The 26743-nt window shown below is 38.5% G+C and overlaps 1 protein-coding gene across 1 annotated transcript in view; it reads left to right on the forward strand.

Annotated features, from left to right (window-relative positions):
• Positions 1-26743, forward strand: part of LOC136846036 (serine-rich adhesin for platelets-like) — a 152831-nt gene that overhangs the window by 62983 nt on the left and 63105 nt on the right. Inside the window, 1 exon segment of the mRNA XM_067116691.1 lies at positions 11589-11623. The gene's annotated coding sequence lies outside the window, so the exon portion shown is untranslated.

The following is a 26743-nucleotide window of genomic DNA, read 5'->3' on the forward strand; positions in this document are numbered from 1 at the left end:
CATATATATAAATTATATATATATATATACATATATATATATATATTATATATATATATACATATATATATATATATAATATATATATATATATATAATTTTTTTTTTTGCATTATTTCTCAGTAAGAGATCACTTGGTTTTTTCGTGTGACTCGGACTTTGATTCTGCAGCTACTTATTAGGGGTAATCTTATTAATTCATGTCGAATCTTTACTATCATTATCATCATCATCGTCGTCGCTGCACGTCATTATCATGAAATTACCATCATCTTGATTATCATGGCACGAAACCAACATTTCTCTTCGCAGCTATCGTACCAATCTGCAAAACCAATCCGAAATACAGTTATTCGCGGACATGATGAGAATCATGACGTTGACCTGAGGCCTTTTCTCTGGAAGGGATTCGGTCATTTTCTGGGCTTCGGTTACAGCCTCTAGCAGAGGCTACTATTTTCTTCCTCTCTTTCTTTTTTTCTTTTTACTTAATTAGTCTACAATTCCTTATAGGAACCTGGTCATTTCGGGGTCGTTTGAGCTCGTGCGAAAGGCAGACGACATTGGGCTATTCGCAAAATATCCTTAACAGAATAATTGTGAATTGTGTTTAGTTTTTTAGACAATTTTAGACACATTCATAACGATACTGATAAAGACTGACTGACGAAAATACCAGAATGTCAAAGATTAAAGTATAGAAGATATATAGATTTTAATATATTAATTATGAATTTGAATATTGCAATTATTCATATTCCAGAGTCATTGTCGATGAAACTAACAACTATCAGCAACTACTCCTATTATCAATTTTCTCGTAAAATACATATAAAGTACCACGTGCAAAACGCACATTTGCCTCGTCCGCATTAGATTAATATGATCGAACTTCCACCCGTTTCCCACCTGCAGTCATGGATAAAACGACAATACCTTCACACCATAAGAATTGTAACGATCAAGGAAATTCACACCTCATCAAACAACGACTCCCTAAGGTAACAACTGCACCAGTTTCACAGGTAATCAGCGCTCACCTGCAGTCGAAAACAGAGCATTGGAAACGATCAGACAAAATGGTCTTGCGTAATAATTGCTCCTAATTACTGCTCGTCTAATGAGTTTTAATTACAAAAACTCAGCGTTTATCCCGATGGCCAATGATTACGTCGATCATTACCCGGGATTACACGTTGTTATTCCTTTCGATATATCTTGATGCGTCGTTATCTTTTTCATCCTTCGAGAGTAATTGTGAAATTGTAATTATATTCCCAGCAGATGGAATAATGTTGTATAATGTACACACGCACACACACATATATGTGTGTGTGTACTTGCGTGTGTATGTACATGCATACATGCTTAGACATGTATGTATGTATGTTGCCCGAGTCTTCGTGAGGATATGCACATGTATTATTTATGCATAGGCATATGAATACCATCTTTTATATTCATATACACAAATGCACAAATCTGCATAAAGTGTGGTTTAAGAAGAGCTTTAACAGCATATGGGATGCCATGTACTGCCACTTAATCCCACAGTTTTGACAGGAAAAAGTAACCTTTCTCTACAGTGAGAAATAAAACCGGCCTCAATTAAAAATCATAAATCCTTTACGAAATTCGTGAGCTCGGGTAATATTTAAAACAAAAATCCAAAAGAGGAGTTGTCAATTTTAAGAAAGACTCGAGACTCATCTAATTAACCGAGAGGAATAATAGTATATCACTCGGATGATTATTTCGATAATTAGCCCGAAAACCTCTAGACTTTTTTCCTAAGGGCAAATGAGCACGGCTTTCCGAAGCCCTTAGGGAATAACTGTACTTGACATTTATAACAGAAATGAGCAAAAGAACAAGAAAAAAGCACGAGAAAGGCGGTCATTAAGTGTGATTTGAATTCTATTGTACCTTTTAAACTTCAAGCTTGAAAATTAATGCAGAGAGAGAGAGAGAAATCAAATAAAAACCTCCATTTCCATTTTACAATGGTTGTTCTACATGCAATTATTACATAACTATATACAGCGCTCGTTGCCTTATAAAATAACAAACACATGGCCGCATCTTCCCGAGAGAATACTAATAACTAAAATGATTTCTAAAAAGCTCTGAGAGAGAGAGAGAGAGAGAGAGAGAGAGAGAGAGAGAGAGAGAGAGAGAGAGAGAGAGAGATTCTATTTAAATTCCATCGATTCTTTGATTCTTTTGAAAATGTAGATCAGTTTCAAGTACAATTCGCCACGGGGTCCCATGCGAACCAGACACCGTTCCCAGGAGATAACAGCCCCTGAGGGGCGACCAGTACTTCTTTTCTTCTCTGTAGGTCTTCTGCTATCTCCATTTTGATGATATATGGGCTGGAAGGTTGCAATGTTCTGGTTTTATGATTGCATCTCTTCCGTGGATCATTTTTAATCATAAGCTTCGGACGGAGAGAGAGAGAGAGAGAGAGAGAGAGAGAGAGAGAGAGAGAGAGAGAGAGAGAGAGAGAGAGAGAGAGAGATAAACTATCCACTAGGCATCTGAAAGCTTCTGTCAGAAGCAGATAGAAGAGGAGTCTGCAATGAACTTAATCTCCTTGGTCCATCTTCGAGTACAACCTTTCCCGTGCCCTCGTTTGGGAAGGAGATGGACCTGACCCTCTTTGACCTTTCCGTCTGATTCCCTTTGACCTTTCTCTTCCATTTTGTTTCTGCTCGTATTCCTTCTTTGGATGAAAAATATATTATCGTACAGGCGACAGGATCATGGAGAATTAGATCGTCTCGAAACAATATCTCTTCCCCTCCAACCTCCACAGTGAAATGAGGTATTTCTAATTAAGAATTGTTCCCTTTGTTGAAATACAAAGACTAAGAAGCTAAGACATGTATGTATGTATGTATAAATACTGATGCGTCCAGGAGTTTTTGCAACCTGTACCAGTTCAGTGGAAAAGCTTTAAAATTAAACATTTACTGAAAAAGACTTAACAAAAGAACGGTAACAGGTATGAATACAAAAAAAAGATGCACGGTTGATCTAGCGTGAGTGCGCGCCTATGCGCCCGCACACATACGCGCGCACACACACACACACACACGAAAGGAAACGTCACCTGAGCTCATGAAACTTACATTACTCGCATAAAAAAAATGTCCTCTTGCGAGACACAAAACAAACCCTAAAAAACAAACGTTAATAGTTTTTGGTCTTCCCTTGCGAGGCATCCGCGTGATTTTCTTCGTAATTTCAGAACCGCAAAGATAATTAAGGTATAATTGCGGCCGTAAAGCAATCAGCCAGGAGACTGCCATCCCTGTCGGAGGATGCGGTCAACTGTGCCATGGTTTGCCTGACCGTCTTCCAAGGCCGACCCAAGGAAACTGGAGGAGAGTAAAAAGGCTTAAGCGGGACGTGGGGTGAGGGGGACCGGATTGTTTTGAGAGAGAGAGAGAGAGAGAGAGAGAGAGGAGAGAGAGAGAGAGAGGAGGAGAAGAAGAAGAAGAAGAAGAAGAAGAAGTAGTTGACCGAAGGATATCGGAACGGGGAAGGAATCCTATGAAGAGGGAGTGAAGAGAAGCAGGGGGTGTTGTGGGGAAATGATAGTTCTTAAAAAAAAAAAAAATAAGCAGGACTTTTTTATTTCGTCTGTACGTGAGTTCATGTACATGAGAGAGCAAGAGCTTTTACTTGAAGACATAACTTTCTTAGGGCTATTATCTTCCGCGTTCTTGTCAGTGGAAGTTGTAATAAAATGACCCTTTAGACGACGAGCAAAAATAAAGTGGCATAGTATTGTCACAAGGTGTGTTTGTTTTCGCGTGCGCTTATGAGAGAGAGAGAGAGAGAGAGTCTCTCTGAGTGTGTAAAAGGAAACAAAGCCATTGTGTTCATATTCCTTGTGGTTACTTCAGTGATAAGGGTTAATTTAACATGTGTGGGCGATGTTTGCATAATTCAGGTGACGTTGCATGCCAGGTGTTCATTAGTGGCTTCAAAACCCTTGACAGAGACACTCCATTCGAATAAAAATCTGCATGTCAGCATCATATTTTAAAACCGCGATATTTCCCACATTTCATGAAGAGAGGCTTGGTTGGCTGTTAAATAAATACTGTTTTTTTTTTACAGTCAGTACCAAAGTATTATTATTATTATTATTATTATTATTATTATTATTATTATTATTATTCTTGATATTTAATCATTATCATTGTAAATCAAACAATTTCTGACGTGAAACACAGCATTTTACCGATTTTACTAAAATCAGCATTCACCAACTTTCCCTCACGTACTTTGTGTAAAATTTATGTGAAAAATACTTTCAAAAGTTTAAATAGTAGCACCGAAGTTTGGCATAATGGGCCAACTTCACATCCACAAAGGGAGGACACAAGCCCTCCTCGGGAGACTGATCACCAGACATTCCTTAAATCAATGTAGCGGCTCTCTCTCTCTCTACATTCGCTAGTGGCAGTCGTGGGATTGGTCGACGGTGGAAGAAGCAGCGCAGCTAAGGTGGTCGTGTCTGCCATTTAATGAAGGTAACTGGGAGCCCGGCCAACGGAAGCGGTGCAAAACAGAGCTGTACCGGAGCCGTTATTAGCAAGGTGTCCTGAGGTCCCACTAACGGCCTTGTCTTGATCACACAGCGTTTCCTTGCGGCGGGGGAATTTCGAGACACTGGCTGTCTGTCTCTTGCGAGTATTCGTCAAAGTTGTTTGTGACTCTTCTTGTTAGCCGGTTGGCTTTCGGGCCTCATTATGACCCAATGCCGCTTGCACCCGACCAATAAATGAAAAAATAAATAAAAAAAGAATGAAAATAAATAAATATAAATATAAATAAACGAAACTAAGAATAAATACTCAAATAAAAACAACCGTTACGACGCTGTGTTTCGATGCATACGCCAAAAACAATTACTGCTCGTTACTCCCACTCTGTTTTTGAGTCGCATTATGGCACAACGTATATGCCGTTGCTGTTCCCACAGAATTGGTGAGGTTTGTTGCAAGTTATACGTACGCTCTATTTGCATTTATGAAGTAGAAGCTTTGATCCTCGACTCAATCCTCATTATTGCTTGTTTCCTGCTGTTCTATCAGACATTCGTCTGATCATATGTCTTTGGGGTGAAATTGAAAAACAAATCACATAATGAACATTATTGCTAAAAAAAAAATAGCAAGACAAGGGAACACTCGCGCATATGACAACTTCAACGGCAGCTGGATCGCTTCAAGGCAAGACAAACAATAATAGAAAATATCGGAGTGACGTACAAATGTATTCTTTTGTCATCGAACAATCTTTTGTCTTCGTATGTCGCTGTCGCTGTTCCCTTCACAATTCTGAAGACAACGACCCGAATTAATGGCCGAATGGAAATAAGAAAACGAATGCCAACAAGTCGAACTTTCGGGTGACTTGACTAACTGTACTTCCTTAAAGGGGGCACGCTAACAGACGCCCACAAACAAGAGAAAGAGGGCATGCTAACACCACAAGCACTGCAAACAATCATGGATCTTAGCTAAAACTCCCGAACACGTATAAGGGTGAAGGACATCCTAACTAACTGACTCTCAGAGGCAGTATAAACATTGCAGTTAGTTAATCAGCAGAAAGAACACGTTCCTGGCTGCGATGGCTTGAGAGAGAGAGAGAGAGAGAGAGAAGAGAGAGAGAGAGAGAGAGAGAGAGAGAGAGAGTTTTAAGCATCTGGAAATCTGGAGAGAGAGAGAGAGAGAGAGAGAGAGAGAGAAAACATTTCACTCTCCAGCTTCCCAGCAAAGTACCTGGAAAGTCTTGAAACTTTGGCTCCAGTTAATATCCCCCTTTTTTGGGCGGCCAAGTTGCCCGGCCGGAAACAGCGGTAATGACGTTATTATGACCCTAGGCAAAACCGGGGTAAACTCGAGGGACATTTTTACAATGCCATGTGTGAAAAAGTTACGGGCCATAATTCCTCAGTCCTTAAGACCTCAGGAGTCATTAACTATCCTTTTACACCCGTCGTAACGCGGCTACCTTTGCCGTCTTTTGAGGCTTCTTCTAACCTCTTCCACTGAGCTGTTGTCCCGGGAAAGTGTGTAAGAAAGTAATATGAGCATTCAACTTTTAATACACCTGACAGTTTTTTTTTTATGAAGTTACCTATTCAGGTAAGCACGTAAATTTCTTCTGACGCTTATGTAATCAGTATAAACAACATCGCTGAGACAATAATTATAATCAAATATAAACATTCATCATTTCACTAAGGTATGTTCACCTCAGCTACTTAATCCCTTTCCACTGGGCTACTAAAATGAATTTTTTTATGATCACTAAATCCTCAGTTTAAGTTTTCATTTTCCAGTCAACCTTCGTCCTTTTTTTTACTTAGTAGTACTTGCTAGGTGCCCTGGAAACGAATGAAAACGTATCTTCAAAATTAATCATTAGCGGTATAATTTTAGTACGTTTATTTGCATGGTCATAAATGACTTATAATCAACATAATCAGGCTCTTTTTATTCCTCATGAATATAACAATTTGTCTTCAGTGACTGGCCTATAATCATCTGAACAAGTTGCGACAAAAACAGTAATTACATATTATAACCATATATACATGGTAAGACTAGGATGTGTTTACCTGCAACTAAACCGCTGTGAATTTTAAACCAAAATCCAGGTAGTTTTTATATCAAAACCAAAACCCTTCCGGATTCCCCGCAACAGCTGATGAATCGCCAGTGGTTTCGAGGAAAAACGAGCAGAGATTAACCAAAGAAACGAAAAAAATGGTTGATTTCTGGGAAACTGACACTGATTTTGCTCACATCGAAAAATTGTAACTGTTAAAATATCTCTGCATACAAAACCAGCCTAGAGGTAATTATTCTTGACGTTCATATTTACATTTTCTTTCCTCCTCCTCCTCCTCCTCCTCCCCTCCTCCTCCTCCTCCTCCTCCTCCTCCTCCTCCTCCTCCTCCTCCTCCTCCTCCTCTCTAACCAATAAAACTCTGCCCAATACACATATTCAAAGTCACAGGTCACCTCCAATAACTGATACACACAAACACACACACACACACACACATACAAATACGCAGACTAAAATAATCTTCACAGAAAGGAACTTGCTCAAGATTTTCTGATCGATTATCATAACATTATTCTCATCCATTTCATTTATTTACTGTAGCATCTCCTAAGGACCATTCGTCTTGGAGAAGAATTATATACATAATATACATAATATATAAAGCATATAACTATATAAGATATATATATATATACATATATACAGTATGTGTAGCATATATATATATATATATATATATATATATATGTGTGTGTGTGTGTGTGTGTGTGTGTGTGTGTAATTACTCATGCAGAAACTAAGTCGTCTTAAAGGAGCAAGGATGAAGATAGAGAGAGAGAGAGAGAGAGAGAGAGAGAGAGAGAGAGAGAGAGAGAGAGAGAGAGAGAGAGAGAGTAAATTTCTTTTAAGCGATTCCGCTCTAAAAGCTAAAGGCCATTGTTTTCTCGACATCTAATCGCAATCATCACTTTTTTTTAAATCCTGAGCAACGGTCACGGTTCAACGATATCTTTTCCTCTTGTCTTTTTTTTACCAGACAACAAATCGATAGTTTTTTTTTTTTTTTACAGAACAGAACTTTTCAGCAAAATGTTGAAAGCTGAGCGGACTCAAATTCAAAGAGAACTTTTATCTCTCTTGAGCACAAATTTTATAAACAGATTTAAAAGCGTAACTTCGGTTCAAAATAGATTGCAACATTTTTCGAAAAATCTGTCGATAACTTATTCAGAGCGAAATGACTTACTTTTTATTTTTCATCTTTTTGCGGACGCAAAGTTGGGGAAAAGTCCCTTACACGCATGCGCACGATGTACATTTGGAATTTTACTTCATATATTTGGACTGTTTTAGCATGCGAACGCAAAGCACTTTATAGATTTTATAGCAAAGTGTTTATACACAAAAATAGAAAAAAACCCGATTTAAAAGATTAAAAGCAAAAGAACATTTCTCCATTCCTTCCAATAGAACGCCTTTCCGTGGCATATCTTCAAATCGGAGAATGCGTTGTTATTTTCCAGATGACCGACCAAATCTCGTTCGAGATTACGGCAGGACACGTTCATGATGACGATGATAAACAAGAATGCTGTGGAACGTGGCCTTCTGTGAAGTCACTAAACGCGCATTCTGATTTTAGAACAAATACGGAGCTTTGAGATGTGCTTATGTGATCTCTCTCTCTCTCTCTCTCTCTCTCTCTCTCTCTCTCTCTCCTAGGGTGATCAACTCTTTCAAAGTAAGAAACCATCAAAATACAAACCTTCGAAAAACTAGTCCAGGTAGCTCCCTGAAGAGTCCCGTCGGGCCCATCAAAATATGAATGAATAAAGTCCCATCAAATTAAGATCCACGGGAGAACCTTCGTGATGAGAACAAGAACACACCCATCCAAAGAAGCGGCAGAGGCCCATCAGATGAACACGGACAGGCCCGTCAAAATAGGAACTGGGATATGCCTAATAAATCTGGCTAGTCGTCCCAAAAGGTCTGTGTCTGGCATCACATTCCGGACGTTCAATACCTCCGAGAAAGACTCAGCGATCCGATAATTATAGCTGTCATCCACCTGCCGGCCACATCAAGCGGAACTAAACTGCCTTTTATTTCTCACTTCCTTTTCATCGGTCTTTTTAGCTTCCTTTTGTATATTTGGTTCATCTTTTATTTTGTTATATAAAGATATTTGTTTCTTACTACCTGTCGCTACGTCATTTGAGTATTTCTTCTTTTTCTCACTTTTATGAAAACGAGAACGTTTACCTGTAGATATTACTAGTGTAATCATATTCATCTGGAATACTTTCGAATATTCTTGTTTCCATATCTCGCATAATGTTCATTTTAAAAAAAAATTTCTTTATACCATTACTGCATTATTATACATTTCCCTCTTCTGTTACATCCATGCTTTCCATTTTTTTACATCACCGAATATCTAATAAGCAAGTTATACGATTCGTTTTCCATTGAACCTCTCGAGTTCAAAAACCGCTTTAATCACCAGATTAAAAGAATAATTCAACTTTCATGAAGTCTCGAGCAACAATAATAGGAAATTATCACTTCAAATTTACTTCTGTTCTTCATTAATCTTATTGGGTCTTCAACGGTAAAAGGATTAAATTTTGGCAAAATTCCGCGTATTCTTTCTTGCCATTTTATTGAAAATGGTTACCGAAAGAATGCTAAGTTTTACACGATTTTTTTCTGGTTACTATATTTTTCTGGTTATTATTTAAAAAGTGAGTAAAATTGGGAAAAATACTTCTTAAAACTAAGTATATCCTCCTCGTCACCCTTTCCCTCCCCTTTCTCCTACCCTTTCCCTCCCCTTTCCCCTGCCTTTCTTCCTCACTTAGCATCATCATCATCCTCATCTTCATCATCATGTACTCGTCTTTCTTTTTAGTTCATCACTAATAACTAATATACTAAGAGAAGTACAAATGCGAATCTAAATTAAGAATGTCTTGAAAATCTACCATTTATGTTTACAGCCTCCACTTTCTCACCCTCCCCCTTCCCATTTCCTCCTCCTCCTCCTCTCCTCCTCCTCCTTCTCCTCCTCCCCTCCTCTCCTCCTCCTCCTCCTCCTCCTCCTCCTCCTCCCCCTCCGTCTTTTTCTTCTTTTGCTTTTCATTCCTCTTTAAAAAGAGAGACTGGAGGATTCATTCGCCTTGCCACTGGCGTGAAATTAGTTTCAGGTTCACAGATTTCCAGAAATTCGGTGTCTACTGGTCCCTTTCTTTAACCACATCCTCATGACTTCGAGTTAACACGGCCCCCCCTCTCTCTCTCTCTCTCTCTCTCTCTCTCTCGTCATCTTTGACATTATTTATCTATGGAGATAAATACATTCGAGTTTCTTTTAACCCATCTCCAAGCCTCTTTTCTTTAGAGTAACTACTTTTCTAACTGTATTTCAGTCTCAAAAAAGAAAATCTCTCTCTCTCTCTCTCTCTCTCTCTCTCTCTCTCTCTCTCTCTCTCTCTCTCTCTCTCTCTCTCTCTTTTACAATGTGACTTTTTTTAGGCTGTAAGGAAATTGTTACTTCAAAGAGATAACTTAATAGATGGTCGTATTTATTCTCCCACTGCTTACGTTTTCAGAGCCAATGTGTAATGCCTATAAACGTTATCAGCTGGATTTATTTGGGCTTATCCGTCATTCTAACTTTACCAGACATGAATGCCGATATCTTACAACACTAATACAATACAATACCTTTTTCTTATGTGTTAAGAAGCCCTTTGCAAGATTCTTAGTAGTGACGTAATTTCTGACCCCACCAAGAGCATCGGAAAGCTCAGAGAAAAAAAAATTATATAAAATCCAGAATAAAAATATAAGAAAACAATAACACTGACCAACAATTATTTTTTCTGAAAAAAAAAATACAAACTTATCCTCAATTATCTCCCTACACGGACTCCTGAAGAAACTAAAAATCGTTGAATGACCACCGATGATTATATATTTTTTTAAGTTCAAGATAAAGATAATTTCCCCCCCTCTATCGTGTCTCTCAAAGCCATAAAATAAAAATATTAGTCCCACAATGACAGGCATTACAGAGATATTTCAAGATGTTCGTACGTTTTTTATGTTTTCTCTCAAGGTAAAGGGACTCTAAAACTTAAAAAAAAAAAAAAAAAAGAGAGCGGGCCATATCTAAGTATAGGAATGTAAGCTATAAATTTTTTTTCGATCCTTCAGCTATACATCATATACATGAAGTCTTAATTTTATGGTATATTAGCATGTGTGTATATATATATATATACATTAATATATATATATATATATATATATATATATATATATATATATATATATATATATATATATATATATATATATATATATAATACATATATATATATATACAGTATATATAATACATATATATATGCATATACAATATATATATATAATATATATATATATATATATATATACAATATATATAATACATATATATATATATATATATATATATATATATATATATATATATATATATATATATATATATATATATACAATATATATATATATATATATATACATATATATATAATACATATATATATACATATACAATATATATATAAATATATATAAATACATATATATATATATATATATATATATATATATATATATATCACTGTGTGTGTGTGTTTGTGCGCGTGTGCGTGTGTGTGTGTGATGGTTACATAAGACAGTAATTAAGGCAAATGCCACACATTTGGAACGCCGAAGTAAATCTCATTGTTAGCATAAATATCAGGCATCACATGCATTATATAAAACGCTACGTTGTTAAACACATACATTAACTTTGCTGCTACATTGTGGAATATATAATTCTCAGCTTCTTTCAGCATTGTGGAATATATAATTCTCAGCTTCTTTCACTATAACGAGTTAAACGAATAACAAAATTCTTATACTGATGTATTTTTTTCTTTTCTTTTCAGGAGGCATTACGACGAAATTGACAGTGCCAATTGAGGTGAGTGTTCACAGGTCTTTTATTCATAATGGAATGTACTTTTTGAATAAACACGCACAACTGATTTACTCTCCTGATCTTGCATGTTATATTAACCATCTCCTAGTTATTTAGCACATGAACACAAAAGATAAGACACGAAAGCTCGTGGATCATTTTTATTCATATACTGTACTATTGAATACAAAAAAAAAGGTTTACTCTCTGCGAACTTTTGCACCACCCAACTCATGATGACTTTGGTACACACATACAGACGATAATATTCATTTGTTAATGTTGTGGTCGTGCAATTTTTTTTATACACATTAGAAAACGAAAAAACACTCAAGATATATTCTGGCTGATTTTGCGTGCAGAGCCAACCAACGCCAAACAATAAAACAAACCACACACACGCACACACATACATACACACACACACACACACACACACACACACCCTTCATCTTATACTCCGCATACCTCTATGCACTCGTGTTCATTAACAGGAGAATTTGTTTACCTAGGCGGCCGGGCGATAAATTCAGACGCCAGGTTGTATAAATGCCTCGTGAATATGATTTTTACACTCGGCGGTTGTAAGGCATGCGAGAACTAATAAACACCACCGAGTGACTGGGAGCAAATCTTTAAGAGAAGAATAAGAGGAGGAAGTAGATGGTAATTTGTTATAACTGTCCTATCGTCAACGGACTTTGAAAACCATCTATTCTGTTCATCCGCTTGACAGAGCCATGTGCCTGCGAAACTTGGAGAAGAAGAAGAAGAAGAAGAAGAAAAGGAAAGTCATTTGTAACTGTCCCGCCGCCAACGGACTGAAACCAGCAATTCTGTTCATCGTGCTCATACGACGCATTGCCGCTTGTACCAGGCTTTGTTTGTTGCAAGTTTCAGAGATATTTTTTTATATATCTTAAGGGCAGGAACATTTACCTTACACCCAACCCTTCTCTTTGGTGCCGACTCAGAGCGGTGTAGATTCTCGTCGTTCGTTTACATCACTTTCTTTCGTAATTTAACATAGCTAACTGTCCCAGCTGCATCCCACGCTACATTATTTGAGCAAATTATACACGTAAGGATTACGGTTTCGAAGGTGTGCCTGATTTTCGAGCATTACGCGTAATTACACCGGAGCAACAATACGGCTCGAACCGAGAGGCAATACTAACATTCCTTGGAGTTGGGGCAACCACAATCATGGGTCTCGGTCCCAAGCGGGTCATTAAGGCTTAACAGTAACGCTGAATAACGCGGAATAAAGCCTCGTCGCCAACATCACCAACCCCCCACCAAAAGATCATGAAAGGAATTAGGCTTTGCCACAGACGGAAAATAACGCATCACCTGAGGATGTTCATTTAATGAACTTGATCACCAACACCATCTCCACCTAAATATGTTCGGGGAATAAATCACCATCTCTCCCCTCACCACCATCACTTGCTGTATCTCCCACCAACCACAACGACGACGACAGCGACAACAGCGGCGAAGCAAGTTGCTGTTTTGTCGCTTTGCGGAAGTAATCTTTTGCTTAAATTAAATCATACGGCGAGTTAGTCAGCGGAGCGCGTAACCGCTTTCGCTAATCCTGCCGGGTGGAAAATCGCAAACCACTAATTAATTGTGTTCTTAAGGAAGAAGAAGAAGAAGAAGAAGAAGAAGAAGAAGAAGAAGAAGAAGAAGAAGAAGATCAACAAAAAAATTCACAGATTATTTCCTTTCTACTGATTATTTAATCCACTACAATGAATAGTCTGCTCTGGAAAAAGTTTTAGGGAAATTAGTGATTATTTTGACTTCAAATCATCAAACAAAAACCGAAGAGGCACAAATGCCCACAAATTTATAAGATATCGGTGTTTATTTAAATCTACAACAGCACCAAATTCGGTTACCCTGAAATTAAAAGAAGCAGAAGAGGTGACACAGAATTATACATACACATATACATATATACAGTACATACAATATATATATGTATAAATATATATAAAAATTATATATATATGTATATATATATACACACACATACATACATACGAGCTGTAAACTATGAGAGAAATCAGGTAATAGCGAAAAATAGCCATCTAACGGTTTACTACGGACAAGCGACGGTCCATCAACCTTTTTGGGAGGGGGAGAGCGTCATAGTATTTTGAACTGGGTGATTTGCGGCCTGTCTGACCGTGCCATTATCGAGAAGAAACCGTCCAAAACCTCTTGTTCTTATTCTTCTCTAATCCCGGCGTGTTCAAACAACCGTTAAATAGTTTTTTTTTTTCTGCCTCTTGAAGTGTTGCTCTGCAGTAGCTCTGCAATCTTACTAAAGTGCTCAATAATATTTATGTAGTAGCTAAAGCTAATGTTATGGTTAAAAACACGAAAGATTTCATCGATCATGTGTCTGGCTGACCGTTTGTCTGTCGGCGTGAGTTTGTACTTGTGTGAGATACGTCTTGCTAGATACAATTATCATCATCATCATCATCTCTCTCTCTCTCTCTCTCTCTCTCTCTCTCTCTCTCTCTCTCTGACACTATATGTGAAGTCAACTTTAAGGATACATTAATCATCAGTTCCGCTCTCTCTCTCTCTCTTTCTCTCTCCTTCTCTCTCTCTCTCTCTCACCACAGCAAGCAAGGTTTTTTCTAACTGTAAACCACCACTGTTTCTTTGTTGACTTCCTTGTAAGGAAGACTGACCTCAAGTTTCCCATCGATAAACTGCAGGATTTTTTTTCATTACCCAGGAAAGATGATAGACCATTTTTTTCCGCTCCGTTTCATTATTTGTTGATTTGTGTCTTTACTTTCTTATCTACATATTGCATTTTTTATTGCTTTGCCTTCCCTCTTTTTTTCGCATGCTATATTTCGTGGACATCTGCCTAGAAAGCAGCGGCAATTTTAACGTGTGCGAAATGATTAAGAGTTTATCAACAATTAAGGGTCATCAAAGCGACTTCAATTCCGGGCAACATGGTGGATACTGGGAAAAGAAAGCGATTGTCTTCCTAATATCAGTATAAGCGTTCTCCAATCTGGCAATTAATTCTAGTCTTGGATATTTCCGTTTTTCCATCGATTCGTCCTACTACTCACATGGAACTAAATGAGATAAATATTACAAACTTCAGTAACTCACCCAAACCGTAATCCTTTAATGCCACCACTGAACAATAAGAGAACTGATGAAAGGTGATTGTCGAGCACAGCCAAATTACAATTTATGGAACGTAAATCATGGAAATTACAAAAATTACCAGGTTCTCGGTGGCCTGGGAAATGTAATTGCGGTCATATTGTAACAGCGGATTGCCAAGAACCGCCCTCAGGTTAAATAGACAATCGCTAATGGAATCTGTTCGGGTGACGGAAGGTCGTAAGGCTGGCAACCCTGGTAAGTTTGTTTGATCGACTTTGATGGGATCAATTTTTCAAGACTGGAGGTCGTGAGGTTGGCAACACTGAATGCTTGTTGTTCATCTGCGATGGGATCTAATTTTTGCGGTACCGGTTATTTACTTTTTTTTTTTCTTACACCATTTCTTTCCCTTTATTACGTTCCAGGAAATTATGACTTTCGATTTTGACGTTTCCGTTTGTAGAGGTTAACTATGTACATGTACCTCAGAAATACGAGCAGACCTCAGGTTTTCCTTTTCGTGATGCAACAAAAATTCTACTCTTCCTTTTACAGTTCGTCTCCTTTCCGGCCTAGCAGAGACGCAGATGACTGAAAGCGAAAATATGAAAATTACCTTTTTGGCACGTTACGTCAGGCCATAACTGAACCGCCAATTTCGTTGCGAATAGGAATTTTTGCATAAGCTGCTAGAGCGAGCGCTTCCAGTTTCACTTTTCGTCTGATTTTGTATCTTCTCGTTCTGCAACTCACAGCTCTGGTCATTGTCAGCTGACGACCAGGTGCCGTCTTTGAGGAGGAAGCAAAGGCGATCGTTATTCTTAAGATCAAAGCTTTGAGAACATCGAAGACCGTTACACAGTGGTGTAAAAATATCTTGAAAAAAAAAAAAACTACAGGAAATATTAAGATATGGCGGAATGGAAGTAACACTTTTACTGATAGTGTGCTTATTTTCTCCGCAGTAGAGCAACCTTCCGGTCTTTCCTTTCACGCGAAGTTTTCGAACAGTTCCCAGAAGCACTTTATCACCGCGGGTGTCTGACGCCTCGAGAAATTTTTGATGAGTGTAATAGCGGTGAAAAGTTACTTTTGAAAGATACTTTATAAACTGTTACTAAAAAATACAACTGTCAGTCAGGGGGAATCATATATTTATTAGTTTTCCGTCTTCATTCAAACAGGAATAGGGGTGAAAGGTTACTTTAAAAAACGTTACCTAACTACACCTGTTAGTCAGGAGATAATATATTTATTAAAGTTTCACTGAAACAAAAGTAGGGGATGATAAGGTCAAACTAAAATTTATAAACCTCGTGAAATTAAAAAAGGTATATATGCGAGATCATTCACAAAGTAAAAGCAATAACCTTCACGAATGCAAAAAAACTAAATCGCTGAAGAACAATGAAGGAAACAAAATATCCCAAAAAGAAAATGAGAGCTTTTCCAGTCCTGATGATGTGCGGCGAATACCAATTTATGAGCTGTGCAATTTGAGAAGCAATCAAGACAATTCAACGAAATCCTGTGCAGCAAACAAGAAACAAAGATTGATGGATTGCGCAGTCGGTATTATACCCTGGCTTCTCAGCCTCGGGGTTATTGACGGTAAAGCGTTCAATCAGATTTCAATGATTTTTATATAGTATATTTTCTTCTTTTCAACATAAGATTCTTTAATACGTGCACTACAATATTTACTAAATATCTGAAGATTTTGCCTATAAATATGGCACGCATAATTGCAATATATTTATTCTGAATTATTCCTTTCCATATATTGGCATTCTACTTTATGAAAAACATCAACAGGACAATGGCCTTTGTGGCTAGTTCATTATACGTTAATACTAAAATCTATTTAATATAAGGATAAAATTTTGAAATTCACGAACAACTTCTCTGGTAAAAAGAAGCGGAGACACAAATAAACGACTGAAGAGATGGTAATCACCTCAGTCAATTACGATCAAGTCCCTTTCAGCTACCGTCGAGGGACTTACAAGTCCTCACAAGCCGCTTACAACTGTTATTAAACGAATTCCAAGACTCCTCGGCGTTCCAAAGGAAGTAGGAAGACGGGAACCTCTCGACCCAAATTGTATATGATTTTTGTCTGACTGGCGGCTTCAGGTCTTTTATTTCCCGCAGCCGTGTTTACATGCTGCACGTGACAGGTCGGATTTTTATGAATTACTTGTGAGACTTGAGAATAAGACATTGCGTTCCTTCGGCAAAGTTTTGCCGGCGTTTACTTGCTATCCATTGAATGGTTGTGTTGTGTTTAACTCGAATTCATGTTGCTAGAAATCATACATAAAACACAAATTATACTTATATACATATGCATGCACCCATATACATAATATATACATATATATATATATATATATATATATATATATATATATATATATATATATATATATATATATATAAATATATATATATATATATATATATATATATATATATATATATATATATATATATATATATATATATATATATATATATATATATATATATATATATCTATACATATATACATATAGTATATATACTCTCTCTCTCTCTCTCTCTCTCTCTATATATATATATATATATATATATATATATATATATATATATATATATATATATATATATATATATATATATACATATATATATATATATATATATATATATATAGAGAGAGAGAGAGAGAGAGAGAGAGAGAGAGAGAGAGAGAGAGAGAGAGAGAGAGAGAGATAAAATCAAGACGGTGATTTAACAGGAATCAAAATGCGACCATACGACGAACGCTTCGACCTATTCAGCAAGCGCAATCCACATTGGTAGTGAATAAAAAGGTTTAAACGACTAAGAAAGTAAACAGCAAAGAAAAATGAAAAATTAATTGTATACCTAAAAACAAGAAGATTTTTAAAACAATGATTGTCAAGAGCACGGAACATGCAACCTTTCCCAGGCCAGTGACCCCAAAGAATTTTTTTTAGCTGATAATTTGTTTTAACTTCGAGGAAAAACTTACGAATTGCAAGTCCATGAAGGTGTTGCGAATGGCCGACATGTTTATTAGCTACGAGTATTTCACACGGGAACAGAGCAGAGCCCTCCGAGGAAGAGATAAATATAATGGTCCTGCTCCCTTTCTGGACTATCTTTTGGTAACAATTTTTGCGGTATCTCGGTGTGCCTGACTGCCAGTTTGCATAACTGTGAGTCAAATGAGAGACACTTCGCAATCTGCATGCATTTTGGGATAATACACTCATTCATACAAACACACGCAGGCTCCCTCCACCCTTCTGTTTATGTGTGCATACATACACTCTCAAACACACTATATATATATATATATATATATATATATATATATATATATATATATATATATATATATACACACACACACACGTGTGTGAGTGCCTGCCCGTGCACATAAACAGAAAGATGGGAGAGGGAGCCTGCGTTAGCCTGAGGTGATAAAGAGACAAAAGTAATAAACTCATCTTCCAAAAGTACATGGAAAAAAAAATCGAAACAAAACAGAATAAAAACTACCAGGAAGAAAGAACTCCACCAAGATAATGCAATTACCCTTTGTATGATTTCATAACTCAATCTCCTCATAATCTCTAACAGTTTTCAATTACCATCTCACTTGCCGACCGTTTCCTGGTATTCATGTTATGACCCAAAGGCAAACCAGAAGAAAAAGAGTTAAAATAATGCCTGGGTTTCTTCTCAACAAGAACAGATATATATGTTTCCTTCGGGAGCTCAACTGTGTCAAGTTGACAAGAATTCAGGGAAATTTGGGCATCTGGTTCCTAAACATACCCTGTCGGCGACGGTCGTCTGCTTGCCTTTAAGTGTTGGGGTCTAGCCGGGTGTTGCTAAGCCGTTAGCTTCCTTGAAAATATCATGAGGTGGACTTTGCTCTCTTTTCCAAAAACATCCGACTGCGTGTGCTTGTGTATATATGTTTGTGTTTGTGCTTTTGTGACTGTATGGATTGCACCCTGATCCTCTTCTAGTCAATACAATGAAATTGGTTTGTTTGTGTGTGTGTGTGTGTGTGTGTGTGTGTGTGTGTGTGTGAGAGAGAGAGAGAGAGAGAGAGAGAGAGAGAGAGAGAGAGAGAGAGCGTTTTAAGCTCACATAACATGAATTATCCCATATTCAGTTGTAAAATAGGTTGAGGATTGTACGTATGTTCATACACGAACGACAGGGCATTGTTCCAAAAACTTTCTGGAAATACTTTGGAGCTCGTGAGCTTGTGTGTGCTCTTGCTTATAAAATTCTTTGAACTTCAACCTTTGTGGCCACGTCGACCTTAGTGTCCTAACAGCAAGGTCAAGAAATACACTGGAATGTGTGTATTCTCATTTTTTTTTATTTCTATTGGTTCGTGGGGAGAGTGGTCTGGAACTGACTGGAAGGCTTGAGGTGAACAACCCCCTGAAAAGATGCATTATCCCTGGAATGCTAAAACAGGCGAGGGAGGGCCTTCGCGGTAGGCTTTCCCGAAAACGTGAGGAATTCCAGTATGCCCTGAAACGAGATTATACACCGCGAAAGACAGTTCCTACACGAAATGGTGAAAATGGAAAGAAAAAATAAGGATTGCAATTGTAGAGACTGCTCACAATTTCGCCAAGGTGAAGGAGCTGGTGCAAGGTCATTCCAAAAAAAAAAAGAAATTATAAATAGACGCTTGGTAATATTACTTATTTCGTACATTAAATTTCACAAGAAATGATCCGTGTTACTATGTTACGAATGGCCATCGTGATAATAATGTTGATATAAAGATGAAAATCGCATCAGCCCATGTTTTGTAATGAAGAATAAAATTGCTTCATGATTATGTAATTAACTAGGCTACTATAAAAAATGTGAATTTCAATCACCCCAATCATACTGTTTGAGAACTCGAAGTCTTTCACCAGTATTCTGTCATTCCGAAACAAAATATTACCAAGTGTCAACAAAAACTGATTCCTAACTATGACGCCAGATGGCCCCCATTAGGTGCACGCTTGATGAAAGGGAAACTGAAAATGCCACTGAAGCATTCTTCTTTGAAATGGGTGAGAATTTTTACTCCCAGGTGAGGAATAATAGCAGGCAATGACTGCTAAAAGAATGTGTGCTGGGCGAGGAAAGAGAATTTAACAAAGAACAATAACTTATGAACGTCAAGATCTTTTCCGAGCACTATAAAGACAAACGGCAGAGCGAAGCCCTTCAGAGTAAAGGCAGTCTTTACAAAATAATAGATGTTTTTTATTGAAGTTTTCCCAGAGGGAATGATGGAGCACAGTCACTAGCCTTCACCAATAAAAACAATTCTTAAAGGGAAGAGCAGTTCAAGTTTTCCACAAGAGCCTCGGGCAGAGGTGTTGGAACAACAGGAGATACAGGCAGTAAAAAGTTTTTGAAATGTTTCTCGGAAGGGAATCTAAGAGAAGTTTTAAGATACAAAAGAAAGGCGCATAAATATTTTTTGATTTTCCAAGTTGGAACCCAACAGAAGTGTAGTTACCAGAGAAAAAGTTGAGGTTTTTGAGCAGTTTTCCAGGGGTCTTATCAAACATGTTTAAGCCACAAGAGAAACAGACATTGGACGAGAAATGTGTAGGAGGGTGTGAAAGACAAGAAGGGAAGAACATCGATGAGAGGTGGGGGAAATGGAGGGTGGAGGGGAGAAGTGGAGGGGGTGTGCCCACGTTTTCCCGCCCGCCTCGCTCGCGTGTGAGTTACGACCATCACAAGAAGTTCAATGGCAAGGTCGGAGACGCTTCGGACAATGTCAGGCACCAGCTGCTGCTCTTATTACTTGTTACTGCTGCCGCTGCTTCTTCTTCTTCTTCTTCTTCTTCTTCTTCTTCTTCTTTTGCTTCTGACATTTCTTGGAGTATATCACTTGTCCACACGCTTCCTTCTCCATCAGTTCTACCCTTTGCTGCCGACAATCCTGGGCAGTCCTTGTGTTTCTCGCTTTATATGCCTGTTTACATTTATTTTATCTCATTATCATGCTTTCTTTCCCACCAGTTTTATGACTTCATCTGGAGCTGTCTATCATATATTTCATACTTGCCCTGATTAATAAGATAATCTGCTGTTAAGTTAGGGCATTCCAATCATTTGTTTTTCGAAAATGTGAGCAAGTGTTTGTAACAAGGATTTTTTAAATGTCTAAATCCATTATTTCCAAATTACCGATGAAGACATTGTCATATGAAAAACGAAACAGTCTCTTGACTTTCATTTCATGTCAGCAACCAGATTCAAGCAAACTAAAAATAAAAATTCAATTACTTTTTCCTACCTCTCAATGAAAACGTGACTGACATAATCATTTATAGATTATACATGGCCAGTGTCTCACGTTTTCAAGACCGGAAAATTTTTTAGAAGCACAGGAGACAACAGCAGCTTAATTCATCCAGGAAGTGGTTTTCAGATCCCAGTAGATGGCTGAGAGAGAGAGAGAGAGAGAGAGAGAGAGAGAGAGAGAGAGAGAGAGAGAGAGAGAGAGAGAGAGAGAATTTTTTTAGGAAGCCCATGAAGCAACGTCAGCTAAATCTACCCCGGAAGTGGTTAAAATGCCAGTGGATAAGAGAGAGAGAGAGAGAGTGAAGAATGTAACGGGTGTTGCAGCCTGTTCCTTCTTACTCTAGAAATATCAAACATTATTAACCTGGAAGGTTTGTTCAGTACCCATTATTCAACAACACTGCTTTAGAACCCAGGGGCCCCCCCTTTAGATCATGCTATTGGACGTGCAAATTTCTAAGTCTAAATTGCATATCTCTGCAAGATCCCTCGGCCTAACTTCCGGAAATGTTCCCTGAAACCTGTTCTTACGTCTGTACTTCGACTAAATCAAGCATTCAACAACTCCATTATCAAGAGCAAAGCAGGTAATTGCCAAGAGAACCTTTGGTACTCTGCTGCTTCAAAATGATTAATAATGTGAACTACATTTTGATGGGAGTCCAGCCACTGACAACTTGGGAACCGCAGAGCAACCTTTAAAACTAGAGAGAGAGAGAGAGAGAGAGAGAGAGAGAGAGAGAGAGAGAGAGAGAGAGAGAGAGAATTTCTGCTTATCTTCATATACGTTCTTTTTTACGTCAATTTCTGTGTGTGAGAATTACGTGCTTAAAGAATTAATAGAGCAAAACCCGAGTCATACTTTACGTAAATTTCCTAAATACTGTTAATGCATATTTTTTTTTATCAGGCAAGATAGCGCTAATCACCTGACAAACTGACCTTAGCCACAGTGTTGCTGAATTAAGATTTACAGACTGTTCTGATACTGTAAATGGGCTGTGCATCAGCTATCATACTCGAATTTCGCAACACGTTCATTACCAACAAAGGGAACAGGTTTTTAACGCCACCCAGAGGCGAGGTTTCCCACGGATAAAACAGCTGTGCGGAAAGACTTTGTTTTTTCAGAAAACAAAACAAAATGTAGGGTGTAAAGAGAGAGTTTTATCCTTTCACATCAAGTGCAGTTGTAATGATTGTTGTTGTAGACAGAGAATTACCAATCTTTATGCAAGCGTGTATGGACAGTCTCGACTTGTGCACAAGCAAGAGTTAAAAAGAAAGCCATATGCTTTGACGAGAACGTTTTTAAAATCTTTCCTCAAAGTATGTTCAGATGTGATTTCACAATGCCCCTCGATTTCAGCGGACAGGCTAATGACCATTAACGGTAATCAACAAGCATCATTCAGAGAGAGAGAGAGAGAGAGAGAGAGAGAGAGAGAGAGAGAGAGAGAGGTGTGAACAGAAATGTCCAGCAAGTGGAGCATTATCCTTTCAGATCGAGACAGTTGCAGACACCAACCAACGACATCAATAACGGTACCCACCATGCACCACACACTCAAGAGACGCACAGAATGAAAAAAGGTGTGAAAAATTTCCAGAAAGATTGTTTTGGTGTTTGCTCCTCCCGAGATGGATGTCATCCTCTGAGAATGGATTATTGTTGACCGCAGTGAGAAAAAACAAAGAGAACCAGTTACGAGAACAAAGCCTGTCTCATCTGGCCGGTTGTTTGCAATGTTACCGTAAAATACTTGATAACATTCCCATGAGTAATTGCAAATAAATCTCGGCTATTGTTGGTGGTAATGGCGGCTGTCTGAGGTGGTGGTTTCTGGGGCTCCTCTGCTCGGCTTTCTCCAATTACTGTAACGGGGATTATGTTTCCTTAGATAGTTTGAAATGATATCTTTGTCTGGTCCTAAAAATAAACATATGTTGAGTTATATATTAGGTGATTATACATACTATATACACATAAGCAAAAATGCGTACCCCCGTAACTTAGAGGAAAAATCAAGAAGAAGGATTTGAAAAACAAGTGAGAAAAATTACATAAACTGAAATAAAAAAAAAAATCAATAGGAAACAGGACGAAAACGTTGACAACAACAAGAAAAAATTAAATATAATTCAATTTCAATTTAAAAAACCCGCAACATTCCTAGGTTTTCTCTTCAGTCACGACTTGAGAGCGAACAATCGCTCAGACAATTTTTCCACCTTAGGGTCTTTTGAAGCCTTCAAGTCCTTTGGTCCTTGGGCTTCGGTACCAAAAGCAAATGCTCTTTTGTGGAACCGATTTGGTCCCTGGGTTTCGAAAAAAAAAAAATCCCTTTCCTGGAACCCTTTGACTTCTGGTTTTCGAAATCATGAAGCACCATTATCCTGACTTTCATTGCGACAACAGCGTTGCCTTTGCACCGTTGTGGCGAATTAACTTCAAGAGCCGTTGACGCTTCCCCAAAACAAACTCTGTTTTCTGGAAAATCCTTTGGCCCCGGAATTTCGAAAAACCCTGCAACCATTATTCCGGCGGTCATGACGCGATAACAGCATTACGGATGCACCGTTGGAATGAATTAACGTTCAGCCCGATTCTCCCAAATCAGTCATCGGGAAGATTCATGGCAAGGTCGTCTACCTTCGGGGGCCGAGGGCCGCCTCAGGAAGAAAGGGTCCTCAAGTGCGACCATCCCGTTAATGTCACATATAATCACAGACCTTCTTGACCTGTAGCTCAGTTGCCGCCTTCGCAGTCATCATCCGTGGAGCTTTTTCCCGAAGTTGCCGTTAATTGTGCAATCGCCTGTTTATCCAAAACTACACTGAACGTATTCGTTGATCTGCTTATTTAAGAATGCCCCGTTTTTGTAATCTACATATTCGTTGTTCTTGCGGTTTATAAATTCGTTGCTTTTGTCACTTACATTTACATCGATTTGGATAGAGAGCAACTTCAAAATTATTTCATTGTAGTAACCAATTAACTGGGGTTTCCTCTTTCAGCAAATCTTAAGTTTCTAATTTACAGGATCTCAAAAACCCATTCATTAACTTTACTATCACAGTTCAAGTATATCTATTTTCATCTATTATATTCTGCCACCCGTTGCTTCAGGGCAGGAAAAAAAAATGGTGAGGAATGTTAAAAACCAACCGTGAGAAAAGCCATTCTTTTTAATAGGAACCCGTCCGAAAGTTGCTCATTACACTACACAGTACCGGAAAAGGCTCATTTGGTACGTGCGCATGGAAAAGTGGAATTTATATTCACCTTATCTTCGTCCAATACTGAGGTAAGGAAAGCGAAAACGCATTCATTCGCCATCTCCTGTCAGTTTCACGGGCCTCATTTTGACCCACAGCCGCTCATAACAGATTCCCATTGTCTATACTGCAAGTGTTTAAGCGCAGATGGTTAAGCTTTTCTGTTAAATCCAGCTTAGCGTGTGTGAGGAGGGGATTTGGTGCTTCTAAGTATATGGATCAACACCCGTGTAATAACCGGCGCTTTTATTTTCGATTTTGCTACTTTGCTGACTCACCGGGTTCCATTTCCGCAGGCAACAAATCGCCAAGATTGGCTGTAAATTTTAGTCATTATTCTTTTTTAAAAAGCCGTGGGTGTGAATTCGACACTCGACCCTCCTATTTCATCCAAGCTTCGGACGGGCACGAGTGTGTTAGCTGTCTCATGTCATTATTAAGCAAGAACTGAAACGAATCGCAGAAAGCTATGTATGCTTACAAGTGCGCGTGCGTGTCTGTGCGTTTGAAAGGTCCACGGTGTCATCGTAAACACTTAAAGAACTCCAGGGCATTAATGAAGGGCGCCACTCGGCGAAAATGGGAGCGAGTTGTCGGAGGAACCCGTTACGTACACAAGGAAATCTCCGTCGGAACAGTGATTTGACGTCGGATGGGGTGGAGGGGTTAAGGAGGGGGGGGGAGGGAGGGGAGTAGTGTAGGTATGGAGGGCGGAAAAGAGGCGTTATAGTATCTAATTATCTTTAAAACTTCTCCATTCCATTCGGAAAGTACATCGTAATCCAGGAAGATTTGTTATATTTTCCTTTAGAAATTAGGTATAAGAAAAAAGAAGTTTTCAGTGCGCTTTTCGTGCCAAAATGCTTATAAGCCTATGTAGACTTCTACGTTTCACAGCCTCTCAAAAAAATTATTTTGGTGGCAAATTCATTGCTTTTAGTGGTAAGCCTGTTAATAAAACATGTTTTTACACTCTCTCTCTCTCTCTCTCTCTCTCTCTCTCTCTCTCTCTCTCTCTCTCGTTTTTTCCCCTTTGTTACAGTCACTCTGCGGTTCTAAACACCCGTTTTTCTTCGTGGTCCGTTCACCCTCAGAAATGAAAACTGCGGCATTTACGAAAAACCTCAACCAAATATCTCCCGATACATGGAATCCTTAAATCCTTCGCGAGGTGAATGAGAAAAGCTGTATCATATCTCACAATTTTTTTAGTAACTATGAACAAATATATGACACAGCATGAGAAAACCTCTTATATATTATTCATTTCAAAACTCAAAGAAACCATCCACTTTAACACCGTAATATGAGGAAAACTATAAATCTCGTCTTTTAAAATTATAAACTAAGTTATGCCGTAGTACCCGACCTGTCTACCATCTGGGACCCCTTTGTGGTCGCTGGGAATCTTCACCTCTTTTTGCCCACAATGAAGCCATCTTGCGGAAGATGATAACATCGACCAGATAAAGAAGAGCCAAAACCGTACTGTTAAGTAAGCACAACTCCCCCTCAGCCAAGGCCTCCCCCCCGCCGCCCCGCCAACCATCACTACCAAAACGTAAAAAAAATCCAGATGCTTCCGACCTGTTCGTGGAACCTGTACTTCAGTCAAGATGTGGCTGATGAGGACTGAAGCTCATGTTCAGTGACTGAGGGCATCTTACTATCGCAAGTGAGTGAAGTTTGGAGAAATCTAATTTTCACTTATATCCCAAAGACAACCTGGTTAGTTTCATTATCCATACACACGTACGATATCGAAAACGGTAGCGGTATTTGCTGCAGCAATGATTACACCAACGCCGACAGTAACACAGCTACTAATAGCAGCAAATCGTATAGTATTAGAAGAAGCAGCAATATTAGCTATAATAACTGTAGAGGTAAGGGGCGACAGCAGTAGAAGTATTTAGTGATAAGAACGGCAGTAGGAGCTGAAGAGGCAAAAACAGTTGTAAAAGCAGGAGCTACAATAGCAACATTTACAGCTGAAGCAACACCAGTGACAGAAATAGCAGCAGTAATAACAGCAGCAATGTAGAGCTAAAAGAATTCACGAAGACAGTGATGACCAGAAAGGTCATTGGCAGCTGCTTCCTGTCCGTCTTCAAAGGTGTCAGGACTTCGTCCCCCGGGGGGTAGGCGGGGGGCAGCGGCGAGGGAGGTGGCGCTGATGTGAACTTCATAATAGCTATCACACACACACACGCGCTCTCTCTCTCTCTCTCTCTCTCTCTCTCTCTCTCTCTCTCTCTGCGCATGCGCATGTGTGTACTGAGGCAATCTTATAGTTTCGTTTGTTCATTTGCGTGGTTTATTCCCAAG

The sequence above is a fragment of the Macrobrachium rosenbergii genome, chromosome 2 (genome assembly GCF_040412425.1).
Source record: "Macrobrachium rosenbergii isolate ZJJX-2024 chromosome 2, ASM4041242v1, whole genome shotgun sequence".
Taxonomy (NCBI): domain Eukaryota; kingdom Metazoa; phylum Arthropoda; class Malacostraca; order Decapoda; family Palaemonidae; genus Macrobrachium; species Macrobrachium rosenbergii.